Source organism: Varroa destructor, unplaced genomic scaffold, assembly GCF_002443255.2.
Source record: "Varroa destructor unplaced genomic scaffold, Vdes_3.0 BEIS01000001.1, whole genome shotgun sequence".
NCBI classification, from domain to species: domain Eukaryota; kingdom Metazoa; phylum Arthropoda; class Arachnida; order Mesostigmata; family Varroidae; genus Varroa; species Varroa destructor.
The window spans coordinates 69,497,672-69,516,903 of record NW_019211454.1 but is presented as its reverse complement, the minus strand read 5'-3'; the positions used below and the strand labels follow the sequence as shown (position 1 = coordinate 69,516,903).

Below are 19,232 nucleotides of genomic sequence, written 5' to 3'. Positions count from 1 at the left end.
CCTAACTGGGGAAGGGGTCGCGTGGCGTTGTTGGTTTATGCTCATCCATTTAAATGTGCTACCATAGTAATAATGAACATGCGGTTACCATTAGTTCTCATTTCAGCAGTGGCAAATGGTTGCTAGGGCATATGGCGCTTCATCCGGTTGTTGTCTGAAGTAATGCCCAATGGCCTAAATAAGGAACATGAAAAAGATTCGGGTTACATTTAACGGTTTCTCGTTTGTTTGTGCCATAATAACCTTGACATTTAGATTCGATCGAACGTTGTCGGAAGTAAAGATAATTCGTCTCCTCAGCAGCATATTTCGGTTTCCAACGTTTTAATAATGTGATTGAATTTCTTCTCTCTAGCGCTGACTGAACTGCGCGTCTACCTTGTCCTTTGACTTCGGACAACGTATTGACCCTATCCCCGGAAAGTATGTGACTTGTGTGGACCGGACCAACGTCATATCGTTACATAATTTTCTAGATTAGGCCACTGGCCATCCTTTTAGCGAAGCACATTAATCGTGTTGGCCTTGAAGCAACTTCTGATACGCGTGGTTCTTTATAGATTTAGTCGACAATTGTTTCTGGAAGGTTACTTTGTAATAATTATAATAACAATAACTGTCTAAAAACTTAAGTTACTAGTGGCTTGACTTTTGTCACGAATTGGCTATTGCGGACGCAGAACGATAGCTTGAAGGACATCTGGCAGTGACATACTAAGGACTTGAACGTTTGCAAGGCCGGTGAGTTCGCCCCGAAAAAAGCATTGAAATTGAAAGCGCCCCCGAAAGAACTGAATTTTGGACACTTCTTCCAGCTGTTTCATTAATGAAGTATCGAAAGCGTCTATCGTTTTCTTGAACGCTTGTTATCATTTTCCCAGAAATTAGTTCTGGCTTTTAGGGAATTGTACGAAATTAGGAAACTGGAATTGTTCGCGCACGATTACGCCATAATTGGCAAAACTCAAATCAAATGTATCGTGGAACATATCCCAGAGTCAAGATGCCAGCTCAGGATCATCCCAATTCGTGGGATGACTCGAGCTGGTACAAACAGAAAACACCCTATTAACTTTTTGCCCTTCTCAAGTTTTCGCTGTGAAATTCTGATTTTCGGTATAGGAATATGCATGACATTAAGGTAAATCAGAAAAAAATGCAATCTTTTATGAAATTTTTTTTTCGACATTTGGACTCCTTTCGTCAAAAATAAATTAAGGACATTTTTAAGCAAAATGCTGGACGTATCAGACGGCCCAACTTTTTTACGAAGGCACACATTCCGCTAGCCTAGGTCACTGCCACAATTTGGGCAATATTACTGGACCTTATACGGCTTGTAACCTCTGTCAGTAGTACTAAACTCAGGTCAGATTCAAGAGCGCCGTTCGAAAGGGCCAAAAAATATCGAGACTGATCTAACAAGTGTGAAACTATAGCCGATCAGAGCGGTTCGGTGTTTCTTTCTGCGAGACGTATAAGGCAGATGTTAGGTGTAGACCTTTACTACCGTTCCCATAATATCGAGCTAACTTAACAATTGTTTACGCGGCAAAACTCTAATACTCGATGCTCCTCATCTTTGAGAGACCTGGGAGGCCATCCCACCGACGCAGTGCTTCGCACATATCTAGACGGGTCCAGCATGTAAATAAAATCAAGGTTAGCTTAATCTACGAAGTATATAACAGAGGATGATTCACTACTAGCTACACCATATGCTCATAACCCAGTAGTTCCCAACAACATAAGTTCTTGGTTTTCTATCATCGTCCGTTGAGCTCTTTTTACGAACAATTTATATAAAGGTAATTTTTTAGTAGTCTTGCAACTATAAAGTATTTGAGAAAATGTACTTCTGTTTCTGATGGTTACATCATAATTTAAATTCACATATTACCTTATATTTTAATCTGACGACCTCATATTCAAATGTAACGCGACGACGGCATATTAACTTATAAATATTAATTATCTAAAAATCTGGCTTAGTAAATTAGATTAGGTATTGAATTAAATCTATAAGATATATTTAATAGCCAGCGTTAGAAGCTGCTTGGACAACTAACTGGCAATGAACGAATAGCTGAAACGCTAAAAAGAATGAAAAAAGACCTGCACTCACGAAAACGATACGGGCCTAGCACTTGTCTTGATGCTAGATGTAAGAAGATAGCCTAGATTCGACGATCCATAGTATTGCATTTGGTTTAATCAGAAGTAGCTTTTCGACTTGGCCCTTGTCTGTAGTAGGGCGTTTTTCCGTACTCCGCAAACAACCATGACGAAAAAACCGTGTGTTTGATTAACGTGATACGTCTGATAACCCGCTACATTTGAATACATTGAAACCGATACGATAGCAAAGTAAGCGGGTTTTGCCAACCTAGGTTTTTACGGATTTTACTAAAAGCAGCTGCTTCAACCCGTACGTTAGGTAGTAATCGAAGAAAGCAGCGGGCAAAGTGGCGTTGATACTTTGGCAATGCTGAAACGGTAAATGGCCCCCTATGTTGAAACCTGTGCTCTCTGGAGGCATACCAAGCCTAGGCTGAAACAGCGATTGACGAAAAATGGATGTGATTAAAATCGGTCTTAACAGATTCGCTATTCAAAACAATATGTCTGAATGATCAGTTATGATGAACAGTTAATAGATATGTAGAATGTAGACGGTTAGACCAAAAACCAATTTATGTAAAAAGCTTCGATTCGGAAATCTACCTCAAAAAACGCATCGAGCAGGCTTATCCATTGTTATGCAACGGCGCATCAGAGTGAAGTAAGTTCAAAAGGATTTTCCTTTTCGCCGTTAAGTCATCTTGTTTACGAACTTAATATAATTGTTTGCAGACTTCCTTGGGAAGGTAAAATGGTCTTTACACTATAATGCTGCCAAGATCCGCTGCAAAGCTCACATTAACTTCAGGAGCTACCAGCTCCTTTTGCACGTATGATATAGCACAGACATATAAGAGGGAGCACGTGTGAATCAAGGACAACATAACTTCAACAATCTGGGATACTGTTGAATAACCCGTCTGACGGGAAAACAACCCACGACAACTGCACAACGATTCTAATAGTACAGAAACTCAATCGACCCATGCTTGTTATTTTAGCCTCGGAAAGAATAAGTAGGACAAAGCGATGTATGTACGTTGAAAACTTACGATTTTCTTGAAGTCAGGACCCAATCTTATATCACTATACGCCGGCCAATATTCTGTAGCGCACTGAGCGGCGTAGGAAGATATGAAATCATAAGCAATCGTCTTGTCTAGCCTGTTTTACGCCCTATAAACTACCTAAAGACCATAAACATTGATTTCCCAAATGGTCCCACAGATACCGATTTTCAGCAGGCATTTAGGCTCACTGACTCTATTAAAGGCAAGCGTATAATATTATCACTGTGTGTTTTTACAGTTTACATTGCAAAAAAGAACACTTGCTTTAAGGTACCACTTTAATTACACACATAAAACACAGCAGCCTCTGGTATCATGGTTCAAAGGCTCTGTTCAACGGGAACTCATTGGTACTTTAACTGTAAAAGAAAAATGGGCCCCAATTAAATTTTTTTGCTCCCAAAGAGTATTCTTGTCTTATAGGTGGATAATTTTTTATACTCAATGTATTTTTGTATTGCGCTTTTTATTAATTTTATTCTAAAATTAACACTAATTTTACTGCACAGTATTTTCGAGAAACAAGACGCCGAGTATTTTGCTAACTAATAGGACTAATGAGGACTAATAATACCAAGGTGGATCAAAATAATACCAAATTGACCGATGTAATAGAATAACTAGGACGAAGCTTTTCGCAAGTGCTCCCTATGTATAAAGTTGCGCCTAATTTTTACTGTATATTTTCAATTAATATTTTTTCGTAGACATACTCATAGTTCACGTTCAAGTTGCTTAGTGATAGTTATATTTCGCAATGGATTTTCTCAAAAGGATATGCCCGGGATAAGATTTTCAACGTTTCAGTAGGTAAGGTTTAACTGACGAGAATACCCTTTATTGAAAAAGCTCATATCGGACGATGGAAACTCACGTTCACGTTTAAACTTTCAAAAAATTGTCCATATCGTAAAGTCAATGTATGTCTGTAGCATCAACAACATACTTTATACAAGAAACATAAATGTATTGTAATATCTACGTATTATCCGGCCAGCGATACATAAATGGTACACTATTCCTATCCATCAACCTAGACACATAGAAATCATGATGATCACCAACGAGTTGGTCTTCATTTTTTTTACGTGAAGACTCATTATGATTGTTGCATAGACCCATTCAGTCAATTCTGATTAATAAGTTCACCCGATACTATGCTCTGGAATATTTGTTTAGGCGCTTGTTGAAAAATTACCGCAATGGACTGCTCAACTGGTGCGTGAATGAGCCGTTAACTTGAACTTTATTGGAGGAAATAATCGCATATCGTTATGCTTTCTAGTCGATGCATATTAAAACACGTACTAGAAGTTACTAACCTCCTGAGAAGTTTTCAACTTGATGCCTTTAAAAACCCGAGATTTTCTTCGGAAATGGCCACCATTGCCGCCTTTCCAAAGAAGACATCTTGAAATCACGAATTGGATTTTGTTTCAAGGCGCAATAGTAAGCTTGGTACAGTCAAATGTCAACAATTCAGATGAGGTTATTCCTCAACAGCTTATTTTTGTCTATCTGAACTAGAACTTCAAGGGCGGAGTGCATAAACATGACAGTGAATTATAAATATTTGAAATGAATATACGTGATATTGGCGTCGATTTTTAAAGCAAGACCGGGAAATATAAGTGTGATAAAATGAACGTTCGTTCTTTAACTCGCCTGGGCTTTTGTGACGAAATGGAACGCTAGACCGGGGGCACCATGAGTTGCAACATGTTCGCGGAACATGTGGGGCTCATTCTAGTGCCAGCTGGAGTCATCGAAGACACATATAATGTGATTGGCGCCGTCTTTACGAGGTACGTATGAAGGAAGCTGCGTAAATATAGGCCATTGAACGAGCCGAGTCATTTAATCTGCAGTACTATAAAATGGATATGTATTGTGTTATTGTTATGATCGGCGTGTCCAATTGTCAGTTTATAAGTTACAAATACTAATAAATCCCCAAGTTATCGTCTTGATCATTCCAACTAGGCAAACAGGAATTTTACAGGATTAGCAGGGAGTTCTATGGCTGATGTTTCCCTTGCTACCTTACGCCTCCAAGGTACATACGCGAATATAAGTACAATGCAAAACGTTTTCTTTTCGTCTATTTGTATAGCCGATATAATGCCTTAAACCTTTTTTGAGGCGATCTAACTTTTAATTTGTAAATCGTCACCGATCTACGAACAAATAGAGAAGCTTGAAAAGCCTATTGAGTTCGAAGTACAAAGGATGCAAGAAAAGGTCCTAAATATCTAATGCTAGTCTTATAAATAAACAGCCTTATTATTATTAATGATGTTTAATCCGCCGTAACGTTTCGCTTCTAGGTTAAAATGTCGTTATTTTGTCCTCGTTGGCAGTGTAGTTTTCAATGACATTCAATTGTTTTATTAACAAGGTAATGTTTGGGTAAAATACATATTTCTTTAATATTTGTAAACATTCATATAAACAGTTAGTATTTATAAACATTCTAGAGCGTTTACATGTAAGAATTAAATCATGTTGGATACATCTGAGCGAATTGGGCATCTTCGTAATCTTAATTTTTTCCGAAAAAGAAGCACTGAGAAAAACTATACGATAATTTTAGGTTATATATATATATCAATGTTATATCTATCGATATCATGACATGACTTCCTCCGCGACGTTCACTGAATTCAATTGTTTTTCTTACATTAATCGTGATTTCCTAAATTGTTCAAAAGCAGATCCGGTCCATCTAATAGAATACAAACGATCGACTTCAGACCCCGAAAGAAAGATCGACTCAACCCGGGACCATGTCGTTTACCTTACGAAATGACTCAACAGGTTTTCCAACCGTGGACGAGTTGTAGCGAACACCATTAAAGCCTGCACGTGCATGTAGCACGTAACAAAGAACGTTTCCAAAAACTAGCTGATTGGAAGAGCTTTATAGGCCGGCACAGTGGCGAAATGATAAATTCATTGGACAATCAATACATATGTATTTTTTGTAGGCAAAAAAAAAAAAGGACCGTTGGATTATAATTGCTAGAGCAAACAACATAACGTCTATAATCTGTGCACCGAGAGAATATTTTGTAACGTAACGATCTTCATTTAATTGCAGGTTTAATTTCTTATATGTCCTGGCGCAAGCGATGTTTTGAATGAGCATTCCTGAAAGTCCTTCAGCTCGCGATAATTAAGAGTTTTTCTCACTTGTGTACTGCTGAGAGAAAGGCAGGGTGAAACAAACAAAGGACTGTGAAAAAAGATCTTCGACTATAAAGGCTAGCTTTAGATAAACTTGTTTTTATTCAATAGGCTGTCAACTGATCGTAATGGTGTGGGACACTATAATGTATACTTAGATAGTTTTCATTGATGCCATTTTCTACTGGAACATCGAATTCTGATCTGACGATGTTGTGGATTAAACCTGCATTAAAATCAGCCTCTTTTTTCACAGAGTTCCATATACTGAACGTTGCTGAGCGTCGGTGCTTCAAAATTGGTTTATATTTTTCTAAGAAGGTAAGTTCGTAAGTATAGATTATCGGTTAACATGTGTATTGTGAAGGGTGGTCGAATCCGATGTTTTTTGCTCTGCATCGAGCGAGAAAAGTGTTCGAGGTACCGATATAAGTAAGTTGAACTTGTTTTGAATCGTATAATGGAAATAAATAGGTGAATATGATTATTTTAAGTTTAAACGAAAGTTAATATGTATGTATTCCTGAATCAAGACATAACAGAAATCAATCCAAAGCGCACGCCGTTTACTATGCTTTGTTATGCCAGATAAAAATAAACGTATCGGTATATTCGCGTTTTTACAAAACTTCTTAAAAATGTGTGATCGTATATTCTAGGGTGGAAGTTTGTGCCACTTTGTTAGTTAGGCTTAGCTGCGCTTCGCGTGCTAAATAAATACAAAATTGACCTAGCTATTTATCGTACCCGTCAGAACTTTTTAATTTAAATGTTGCTTTATAGAAGAATATTAAAGTATTTAACTGGGGAATCTTTATTTTTTAGGCAGTTGTCTGCCTGTGCAGAGTGATGTTAGGTAGACTGTACGGTTCATGGTCAATTTAAGCACTAGAAAAAGAAGGTCCTTGAAGTTGCCTATTATGAAAACGAATGATGTTGAGCATTTTGTGAGTATTCACTGAAGGCTGTTTTTCCTTAAGAAGCTCAGCAAGAAATCGGCAGTAACGTTTGGATACTGCTTGAATATGTCCTCCGTCTTTGAAACAGATAATCACCGCAGGTGTCCGGCTTTTGGCCCCAAAGTGCACGCCGTTAAAAGATCATGACGTCTATATTGTATAGTAATATCTTTGTCATTGTAAAATCAGTAAATTTGTTCTGTTCACGTGAATAGCTTCTTTACTCCTAGGTATAAGTGGTATTTTTGCGTCGGATTGTTGTGCAGGTTGTTACTCACTCGTACAGTATAGTTTTATATATTAACTTAAATGTATGTTTAATTTGTGATACGTAATGAAAATATAGGGTAGCCAAATGGCCATGTACGCTATATCATGTCGTGAAGTGTACTCACCGAATTGGCGAGTCGTAAATCGTCCTCCGTTCTTTCCTTATAGATAAAATGGTCGTTTTCGTTCGGGTTGCCCATATCGGCCGCGAACGAACGACCCAGCTCAGCCGGCACCGCCCGGTCTTATTCACCGTACATAGCTACGCACGGCACCTCTGTTTTTCATTCGAGGCCATCAATTTATTTTCACAACAAATGCCTCCATTTCACCATTCTGTTAACTTCTACTGTGTTTGAATGACTCGTATGTAAAATACTTTTGTTAACAAACTGTCTGTTTAAAATCAGTATCGATGCGATAAGTTTCTAAGTATGTTGTAGGTTGGTGTTCCCTTCCAATCAAGTGCCTTTTCAATAAGTTACTTTCTAAACTTTCAGAAATTCTTAAGTTGACTATACGACATAAGTGATAAATGAGAGTGTGCCCTTGTGTGCATCATGATGTGTATACTAAGACAATCAAGTGAAACTTTTCTAAGACCATTTTGCTTTGTCAGTTTGAAGGAACGTTACTCGTATATCGACTCGATATTACTGTAGAATTTTATTCTCGGTTATTGCCTAAATACTGAAATCAAGCAGAGAAAATTGCGGTAAAGTAATTCAGACTGATCAGATGTGTAGCAGATCAGACACGACAATGAGTAACTGCTTCGGATCCCAATAACGAACGTATTGCATGAGCGGTTACACCAATAACTACGTCCATCATTGATACCTTCCGCAGTCCTGACGCCATTTTTATTTATTTAGTTATTATTGTCATATTTAAGTAGTAAACACACCATATTGTATGCCTGATGTATACACCCTCTTCACAAGTACCGAATGGATCGTATGACCTGAAAGCAGCAAAAGGGGTAAATGTAACAGTGCTCTTCAATACCTACTAGTTGACCTTTCTAAAAAGGGAGCACGCTTGTGAGAAGTATCAAAAAGCGTGGCTCGCCTTTTGTGACGAAATCGGTATTTTGCAAATAACATACTAATTGTAAATTGCATTTTTTTTCTCTGTTGTATAGTTAAGATAACAGACCTACTTTTTCTACAGTTATAACCCGACTACAGTAAATGGCATTTGCTGAAAACAACAATAAACTGTTATGACGGAAAAACTTCAACCTATGAATATGTTTCGACGGAGTTCGTATAATAAAGATCAGCGGTCTAAGAAAATGTAACCTGGGTTGGACGTAAATTATCGGATATCTTTATTAAAAAAAAAATAGCAATGATTATGTGACCTTTTTAATAAGAACCAGCACATGTAAAAGTCAACCCTAACATTGCGATAGATCAGATATAAAAAATATACTATCTTCACATGGATCAAATCTTACATTTTAAGACTATATAAAACCAAAGTGAGCGGCTGTGAAGCATTTGTTCCTGTCGACCAACGACAAAGTTAACCTAGTCCGTTCATATTGGTGTCAACCGTCGGTACCTGCCAAATTCGCAAAGAAGTTGATTAATTGGGTGCGTTCCTCACGATGGTGTTCTACGAGTGAAAGCCTAAGCGATGGGCTGAGAACTACGAGCGGTTAGCGGCAGAACTGGAATGGTCGCCGGTGCGCACTGATATTTGCAAGAAGCGGCGTGCGTTTCGCTCGATCTCAAGATCGGTGCACGAAGGATGCGGAAAAGCTTCACGGTAAGGTGGCATGAACGCTATCGTCCAAAGGAGACTAGCTTGCCAGAACCTTTTTGCCTTCGCTACAGGAAGACTAACAAGTGATTCAGGTAGTGTGAAGTAGATGAATGAATGCGTAACTCACACTTCGAACGACACGTTCGAAGAGAAACGAAATCAGCATCTTTCGCTGATTTCCTCCCCACGGCAACGGTAGATTCAATGCAGGGTTATTACGATTGGCCCAAGACGACATGCCGGAAAGCATAACATGCGCTACCAGACACGCATCGAGCATAATGGGAACACAATATCGTTGTTTTTAGAGAAGGCGTATCCATACACAGGAACTGCAGAGAGGTGCGTTGGTCGCGGCAGAGCAGTCAGACTTCAGTGGGGTCGAGTGAGACCTCCAAGCCTGCACTTCCGCTAACCCGTAACAAACAATACCATTCTGAGTGCACCAAGCACGGCGCATTATTTAACCAGTCATTGCTAAGATAACGGGCGACGTGAGATGTGCTGCTGTTGTTATTACCTACGGTACTTTACGAGCGGTAGTCGAACAAAAGAGAGCGAACGATCGTGCTCAACAACGTCCCTTTAACAACACCGATCATATGAACAAAGGCTCATTATCATAGCAAATGCTGCAGCATTAAATAGGCGAGCTTCTGAGTAACTGTCAGTATGTCAAAATTTCAATATCCACACTCTTATTCTTTTATATATATATATATATATTATATAAAACCGTCACCTAAGTGAAGGTTTTTTTTAAGTGTATTCTGTGGGACTTAAACAAATAGGTCATTCTAGATTCCTTTACCCAATCAACATGTTGAAATGAATTATTTTAACGGAAGTTATACATACACAAGTTTCGAGCTGTTACAATTAATATTGAATTGCGTATAATCAGCTGTCGAATATTAAGGTCATCAAACACTTGGTTTCTATTTTTCTTAAAAAACCGTTCACGTCCCTTTCCGTTAATTTACTATATATACATATATGCTCAGTTTATAAATTTGTAGTTTTTTTTTCTACCATTTTCAGCATGTCGTAGCTGTCGGCTAAATCTCTAGCAGCGCCCAACGACACTCGGGAACATTTTTTGAAATTACTGTTCAAAAATAATCCGACCACCGAATTTACCTTCCCCCAAATATTGTTGATATTCGAAGAGCAGTGTTTTTGCTATTACCTGATTGTACGAAACAGATCTTACAAGTCAGTTTAATGATTTCCGAGCTGATTTTTTTTAATTTTATTTTTTTATATTATTTGTATTATTTTTATTTAATATACTCTTATATTGTTTAATATATTTTTATATTATTTATATTAAAATTTAAAAATTTTAGCAGCGATCTTTTTCTAGCTTCTAAAGTCATGCATACAGGTCGCGTAACAAATATATTTGACCTACTCAGTTGTAGATATCGCATTTTAAATATGGTAACCTTGAGGGACACCTGAGACGTGGGCTCCATATGTGTACTTTTATGGGCATCCGACCCATGTCAAGTAGCACATCGTGACATTATGGTTGACGGGAGCAGCTTTGTGATTATTAAAAAACAAATAGCACGACCAAAGCTTACGATTTCCACTGGCAGCGAAAGCTTCGCCATTTTGACACCCAGCGTTAATATATATATTTTCTGTAATTACTAGTGTTTTTCTAAAAGAATTTCTATTTTATGTATTATGTGTAAGTTTTGTGTTTTTATTTTTTTTAATTTTAATTTTATATATCGCTGGGAGTTAAATTGTTTCTTTCCTCCGTTCTTTTAGCTGTATTTCGAAGAATTATTGAAATGATGAATAATAGTGAATATATAGGAAAATATATAGGAGATTTCAGTGGGTAAGAGATTTCTATACTCTATGATCCTAATGCAGCGCCCTTGAATACTGAGCTTGACCAACGCTACTTTCTTTCTGGGCTACAAATTCCGCTTTCCAATGTTCCGCTGCATCTTCACAAACAGGAGCCTATGCCCTGAAAAACACTGTTATATTATATAGTTGTTTTTTTTTCCTTTTTTTTTTTGTAAAAAAGGAACATTGCCAGTTGAAAATTGTATTGTAAAGTTATCCTCGCATAATTTTGATAAATAAAAACTTAGCAGCAAAGTGTCTGATGACGAGATCCACTTCCTCAATTCCGGGCCGTTTCAGGAGGGCTTCTGTTATCGCTAGCTTTTTCCCAGTGCTACGATAATATTCTCTATTTTGAACTGTATATAAGAAATCTAATAGCGGGGTAGAATGTTAGTTACGAAATAGCAAGACGAACACGGCACAGAGTGGCCATCTCTAATCATCTAACGACGTGTTATATAGATGTGTGAACATATAAATGATAAGATAGTAAATCGATCCTATGAGTAAAGCTACCGATCTGAAAATGTTATCGTTCGTAACCGTGTATGCTAGTGAATAGCGCCGTAAACTACTACTGCGATCAAATCAACGTCTGCTTGATTAGCCAACGCCTGAGCGAGTAAACGGTAATGTTCAGTTGATCCCGGAAAGCGTGTGGCCTTTCGGCAGAGCGCAGGTAGCCTACGGGAATACTCAGGCTTGGCTTCAATGGACCAGGTAGACAGGGCTTCAATTCAGGCCACTGTGCATAAAGCTATTCACAATCTGAAATTCGCGATCAGTAACAACTTGACTTACATAACCGTTGGTGTGTACCTTCAAAGGCTTACTAGGAGAACTGAAAAAAGCAGTAATAGACACGACAGCCCTATTAGAACAAGTGCAATTGCTCCCACTGGAGTGCATCGGGTTTATCTGTGGGAGATAAAGCTTCAGTACTCAAATGTAAGTTCCAGGTAAACTTGCGAAAAAATTCAAATGAGTGTATTTACAAATTTTGTTCTTCTTTTTCTATATAGACTTGTTTTTTTTTTCAACTACGATGTCACACAGCTCAGGCTCAGTTCTGCTGGACGTTTAATTTTGCCGTCGCAATTTACCAAACGTCTATCGATTTATATATATTTCATGGAATATGGTTTGTATACAACGGAACGTCTCGGATTCAATACGATAAAAATCTAACGCTAAATGGAACGCTAGCAGATTATTGAAGCTATAGCATTCTCAATTTTACTCGATGCACAGAAGTAGCATATCTTTGAGCTTTCAATACATTGAATAGACTAAAGGGATAAATACTAATAGGCATTTTTTTTTTTTTCGATTTAGCATAGGAAAAAATCAATCGATGAATGCTTATCAAAGTTTTTGCACTTCAGAACAAGCACCTCTCATTCTCGTCGAGATCTTCATTCTCCAAGTCTGCTTATTGACGATCAATAGGCCACATTATCCTTGAGGTTTCCTAATGAGTCCCAATAGGCAAGTATCCTATACATTTGACACAATTTAGGAGGAAGAACACGTATGGGATGCTTAAGTATTCACTATTTGTATAGTAACAGAGATGATCGTTTCAGTCTAGGCTATTGTTAAATATTCTTGTTTTTATAACAGCTACCGAATAAATGGGTGAGCGAATGGCCCTAGAGAGAATGGAGTGAGATAAGTGGCGGCGAAACATCATACGTTGATGCTTGGGGTTCGGTAACTGATATATATCGGCTGGAATAAATGTTACGTCTATAGTTGTAAGGGGACCCGCTCATACGATTTAGTTTCTCAACCGATTTGTGCCTATTAAAATAACGCAATACAAACAACTGTTTGTTAAAAAAAAAAATTGATGGATGTTAATTTACTGAAACGAGAGAACGATTGACCTTGTAGGACTCAATTGTTATGTGGTCTAGATAAACTAAAAGCACAATGTTTTAAGAAGACGTAGAAACAACATGAAGCACGTTTGATTGGATAACTCGTCGACTCTAGAGCATTGGCCAGCTATTGTCTACTACAGCATGGCCGCGTCAAAGTTAGAAGTGGTGATAAGTGTAAGTGATAAATGCAACAGTGGAATATTATACAAATTTGCCGATAGTTCGAAATTCTCTCTTATACATTATAGAATCGATTCTATATGTAAATAATACCCAATCTTTACCGGTTTCACCTCCACAGTTAGTTTACGTTGTCTGTTTTATAAAGATATCTGCAGACATTTTGGAATAACCAAGGACGACAAATAACCTAAAAAAAAAAAAAAAAGTCAGATAACGTGAAACTTTGCTTAGAATCGTAGGTAAGGAGCGGCATAGTTCTCGGTACCCCTGTTGTCATATTGATTCTCGTGTTTGTAACTACACATAATGGTGTTCAGTCTTGGGTGAACACTAGAACACTTTCTATACCAGGGTTATTAAAACAGTAAACAACTTAATATAAAACATATCGAATTCATTTTTCGTAATACGGATCCATTCTGCCTTACAGACAAGAAGCCTGCTAAGTCAATAGAAAGCATGCTTACCGGGATGCCCCTCCATAATGCGTGAGACAAGCAGATCTTTTCGTGGGGATATCGCAGCCTGCCATCTTGCTGGATTCTGGGCCTCCTTCTATTCAGGCGATTCAATCAACTCAGTGGTCCGCTTTCTACGGGTATAGCAAATGTTTAATTACTCTGTAGTTCAGAATCGCTCGGTAAGATGCGGACTAGAAGTGTTTCTATTCGCAGTTGCGAACCCTAATTCTGTTAAATCCACATAAAGCACTGAATATTCGGCTTTATCGAATCATTTATTGGAAGAATAAAGACAACAGTTTGTCAGGTCATTGTTACAGTTTAATGTTGGAACTACTAAATCGATGAACATAATAATCCGCTGTGCACCTGTACCTGGACTTAAGGGCTCGTGACGTAGTGCAGGCCAGGAGCTGAACGTAAACAAGCATACTACGTTTGATGCTAGCTGCCGGCCGTCAGAAACAACAGCGTCTAGAGACAAATTTGGTCCACTTTAAGGTGTTCAGAATGGTGTACAAAAGGCGTCCCTGATATCACAATAATAGTCATCGTCAGATTTTGTTATATAGGTGCTAGCTAGCGAGCGAGCCCAAACCAGCTGAACACGGTATGTATTTAACCATCCTTCACGATTCTCACATTATGGGACTGGGAATTTGAGAGTGGCGAGCAGCAGACATAAACGAGATATTATTTCGGACTTGCCATTGAGTCCCCTTTTAGAAAAAGAAAACAGAGGTTTTATCTAGAAATACGCTACAGAAATTCCTTATTGTGAGTCGACTAGCTGGTCGTCGCAGTGGGCAAGCTGTATGTATTATCACTCATAATTTGGACATGATGATGTATGACATTGATGCACCCGAGCTGAGCTAAATCTGGTTCGCATCGATAACAAAGTCAAAAACAAAAAGTCTCTCACGTAGTTCATTCGCATGTGTTTCAACTTAAACCTAAATATGAATCAACTTGTGGGTCTGAAGTATGGGTTTAAGTTTGTCGTAATGATATTCGGTAGTTATGTCGTTGGTTGCTGGGACTTGAGTTGTTTTACCAGCTTGAATTTTTCTAACTACGAAAATTATACGTCTTTAAGCAATTTTTTGCAATGATAGCTTATTTTGATCGCATTGGATCGTATGTCCTAAACGATGGAGTCGTCACTTAAATTAATTAAGTTAAATAGAAAACATGTTAATCTAGCTGTTACTAAGTGACTCTATTAAACTGAGCTAGGGTTTATGATAAGAATCAACTGAAGACATACACGCAATCAAAGTATATTTGTTTGTGGAGGCTTTCCGCGGAAAACTTAATTGTTTACTAATTTCAAGTTTTACGTGGTACTGCCGTTTCAGTTCGCTGGTCTGACGTCCGCCAAAATTCGAATCCAGACCGCCGCGTGTCAACTTTAGCAACAAAATAAGTTAGCCACTGTGTTATCACGGGCACGCGCTAATTCATGGGGGGGTACTAACTTGATTAACACAATACTATTAAAAAATGTTCTCATATTGATTTGGTTTGTCGCCCATTGACCAGAATTACAGTCTTAATACTAAATATTTTAATAGGGCAAACAAGTTCCGTAGTCCATTATCAAATACGGCAAAGAACTGGTAAATAATTAATTTGTAAATGTGTAGTGAGTTTTTTTAAATATTATTTGGAACATATAATATAATCATACCTAGATTAAATTATCATCATAATAAAAAGTACTTGTCGTTTTTCCAGCCACAGATATGGGTCCATTCCTGGCGACTTTGCGACTATTACGTTACCTCCTTAGGCAACAGTTTTTTTTTTTTTTTTTTTTTCTAATACTAAGGCATAGTTCTCGTGTGTTTACTTTGGAATTTTCAAGTCTAATTTTTAGGAACGAATATATATATATACTGTTAGGTAAGCTAATTAGAATAAATATTGTTCGATAAAAATCTATTTATTAACTCATCGATTTCATAGGTATGATATCGTATAAAGGCCTTGTGCTATAGGTCGTAAATAATTCACCTTAATGTGTCCTACCACAAGGCAATGAAGCTGAGCTGTTACCTCGCGTTGTGAAGCTATTGCCATTGTACTGATTCAAAGGACATCTTTCGCACTGAACTAATTTTATGGCTTTTTCTACGGCGAGTCAGAATTATCTGCAATTCTATGCACGAGAACACAGCTGGTTCGCATCTTTTAAAGTTTATTTGTAAATAACGCGATGACAGTACTAGATGAACAATTTGGTATACAGGAAGTCAAAGATGTGAGATCGTGTCTCGCTTCTGCGAAGACCAGCTACTTCAGCGAAGTCCAACCGCCAACGATGTGGCAGATATCGTGCACGAGTGGAAGCACGAGCTGGATACTTAGTACGAGCTGACTGAACGCCAAGACCATTTCGAGAGTACGCTATGAAGGGCTCACAAAATGAGGCCCAGTTTGGCTGTGAGTTCTTGACGATAGCCTGAATGTGCTGTGATTTCAAACGAATGCTACAATCTTACATACTATTGCTATTATTGCTTCATGGACAAAATAAAGTTGGATGTCGAATATGAAAACCCCGGCACACCATATTCGCATGAATGGCAGGGAAGGTTTTCGCTGATTGGTACGATAAATGTGACCGTCGCCGTCATAGTTCAGTTGTCGGTAGATCGTTTGGTTCCTTTCCTTGCAAACTGTCAGCCAGGTAGACACCTTAGATAGTGTTGTCAGGTCCGAAATCAGGACAGCAAAACGGATGACAGCTTTAGTCATTAAGGTACTATGCAAAGCCGTATGATAATTTAATGCGCAACCATCAGAACCCTAAAGTATCGCGTCATTTGCCATGCTGAGCTGTACGGTAGGGTTTATAGGAAAACGTCTACGAAGTCCGCCAGTCTCTACGCCGATAATTTCTTTCACTGACTGCTTTCCACGATCACACGTAGCACGTCGTAACGATGCGTATGGTGCATCAGCCCTCCAACGAAGACGTTTGCAACTGTTAAGCGTCTGTTCTAGCAATCGCTTAGACGGAGTCCCGAGCACTTCATCGATGGAACGTATAATCATTTCTGCCAAATCCAATGAGTGAAAGTTCCCGGGTCCAAGAACGCATCCAAATGACCTCATGTTATAGCCATCCATGGCATCCCTAAGAAAGCTCTGATCATACATAATGTTGCAAGCGACTGTTACAAAGTCTGTTGATTGTCTATTGTTACATAGCACTACGTTATACGACGTCGTGTCGCCAAGAGTAACCTTTATCGACAATGTAAAGCTAGGAGCAGATCCGGAATTGTAGGCCATAACACTTGCTTGCCTCGTACCAGTTTTGTGAAGGTGATTCGAGCGAAACGCACCAAATATACAATAGTATAGTACTTGAATAACCTATGCTATGGCACACAGCTGGTTGAAGACCGAACCATTCACATAGACAGCAAGTTAGCTTTGAAAAGGCAGGTAGCGATCATGTTTTTGTTCCTCTAAGGCCATAATGCTGCCGAAATTTATCGAGGAGTAGGCAAGGAGGCCCTAAGCACAAGCGCAGTATGCGAAACGTTTCAAGAATAGACTGTTGAAGACTACTAAGGAGGCGAACAGAGGTCGGAACCTGGTAAACAAGAACGTATTACTGCATAGAATAGATTTGATATGAAAACAGAGCTTTAAGGCTTTATGGACTCTGTTGGCCAAAGGTAAGATTTTATATATAACTCGTGACAGAATGGTATATGCTGTTTTTTGTCATTACCATGTAGTCCCTGCTCCTGCCATCCCTGCTAAAAGTTGTATTTTCTGGAACTTCAGTTCGGGTTATTCTTTCTCCAATGTGTGGGTTGGAATTTCTTTAAAGTTTCATATAGAATTATACGCGTTATCGTTTTGATACCGGCTTTAGCTAATGGATATGAGAGGATGCAAGCAAGCTTTATGTCCTTTGACAGTTCTGTCAATTATATGACCGACCTAATGTAAGATAGCCTCCGATATCCCTGGGTATCGATAGTTCTCTACTTGGAACATTGGCATTATAGCTGTGTTGTGCGTTTACTCTAAGCCAATTAGTTTAGTACCGTTAATTTTAAACAAAATCAAGCAGTGCTTAATTATGCTTAAAGAACGAGTAATGACCTATTGATTTGGAACACTATAATGAATTTATCGTTGTAAAATATACGTCCGATCGCAGTTTTCGCTCTAAAGGCCTTTGAAGTATTTACATGCGTCCTAGATTCGAACAGTGCCTGAAGTATACTCTGTTGAGTAGACTTCAGGCATACGCACTTGAAAGCGCGCTACTTCGAATAGAATAACCGTCAATTTGAGCTCAACAAAACTCTATCAAAGCATAATTAATCTTTTTGACTGGGTTCTGTGTTTGCTTTCACTACAAACAATTAAACCCGATTGAAAAAAACAAGCGTTTCCAAATGATGTGCTTTATGGAAGGCACGGGAATAAACTGAGACGAGAAAATTCGCTAGGAAAAACGTGCTGGGCATTGAGTTAAGGAGTAACTCAATGCCCAGCACGTCCACAGTCAACGCTGCTTTAAAATTGAAATATTAGAAATATTTCAACTACCGCAGTGTCACTCCTCTTGAAACCTGTAACGTCGTTACAAGAGGAGGAAGAATGCCAGTAGCAGTTTCTACATTTACATACGCACTAGGTGTGCACGTGTTCCCTCTGTGTTTAGGGTTCTAAGTCAGGCTTAGGATCAGGCTTAATCTGCCGTACGATTTCTCAAAGGTGTGATAGACTAGCCAAATGAAATCAACCCTAATGGATCATCATAGCAAAATACGTTGCATATATTCTCAGTAGGAGCGGCGATATAACCGCTTATAAAGAGATCACCTCAATTATGTAAACCGCGAACTACGGACTCAGCAAGATGAAGCTGATGAAGCCGAACTAATAGAAGTGGGCGATAGTCCGTACTGTTGCAGTATATACATACATACGCACGCCCGCATACGGTATTCTACTATGGTATTCCACAACCGATACTGGTCCCATGAAAACAGAAGGCTGTCAAGCTATGATCACGTAGACAATGCCACTGAAAACAAATGCAGTTCTCGTGCTTGAATATACATTTATTAAATTTACTTAATTACAATTAATTTTTTGCTGGTAAGTTAATATTTTTCACCGCGGTTCCGTTCTGAACATTAGCACAATAAATATCCAGGATGATCAATGCGAGTTGTTGTTGTCGCTTGTTTTTGTAGGCATGTCATCTCTGTTCACTTAATCAGTATTTCTCTTCTTCGGTATCTTCATTCCTCCATCCTGCTTTTTCTGCCTCATCCATCGAATGTCTTCAATGTAACCTTCCTGGTCGCCTAATGCTTTTAATGATAAAAATACATTACCTACTATAATCAACGCTAATATATAGGACTCGACATATATAATATATATATATATATGTATGTATATATA

At 38.4% G+C, this 19,232-nt stretch overlaps 2 long non-coding RNA genes across 2 annotated transcripts; one reads left to right on the top strand and one right to left on the bottom strand.

The window, feature by feature from the left end:
* Nucleotides 1-8,439: 8,439 nt before the first annotated feature.
* On the bottom strand, nucleotides 8,440-9,749 carry LOC147759031 (uncharacterized). The gene is made up of 2 exons (XR_015330104.1): nucleotides 9,069-9,749; nucleotides 8,440-8,570 (listed from the first exon to the last, which is right to left on the bottom strand). It is a non-coding gene; the product is annotated as an uncharacterized LOC147759031 (long non-coding RNA).
* Nucleotides 9,750-10,798: 1,049 nt separating this feature from the next.
* Nucleotides 10,799-15,273, top strand: LOC147759030 (uncharacterized). The gene is made up of 4 exons (XR_015330099.1): nucleotides 10,799-12,199; nucleotides 12,637-12,739; nucleotides 13,751-14,391; nucleotides 15,143-15,273. It is a non-coding gene; the product is annotated as an uncharacterized LOC147759030 (long non-coding RNA).
* The last annotated feature ends 3,959 nt before the right edge of the window (nucleotides 15,274-19,232 follow it).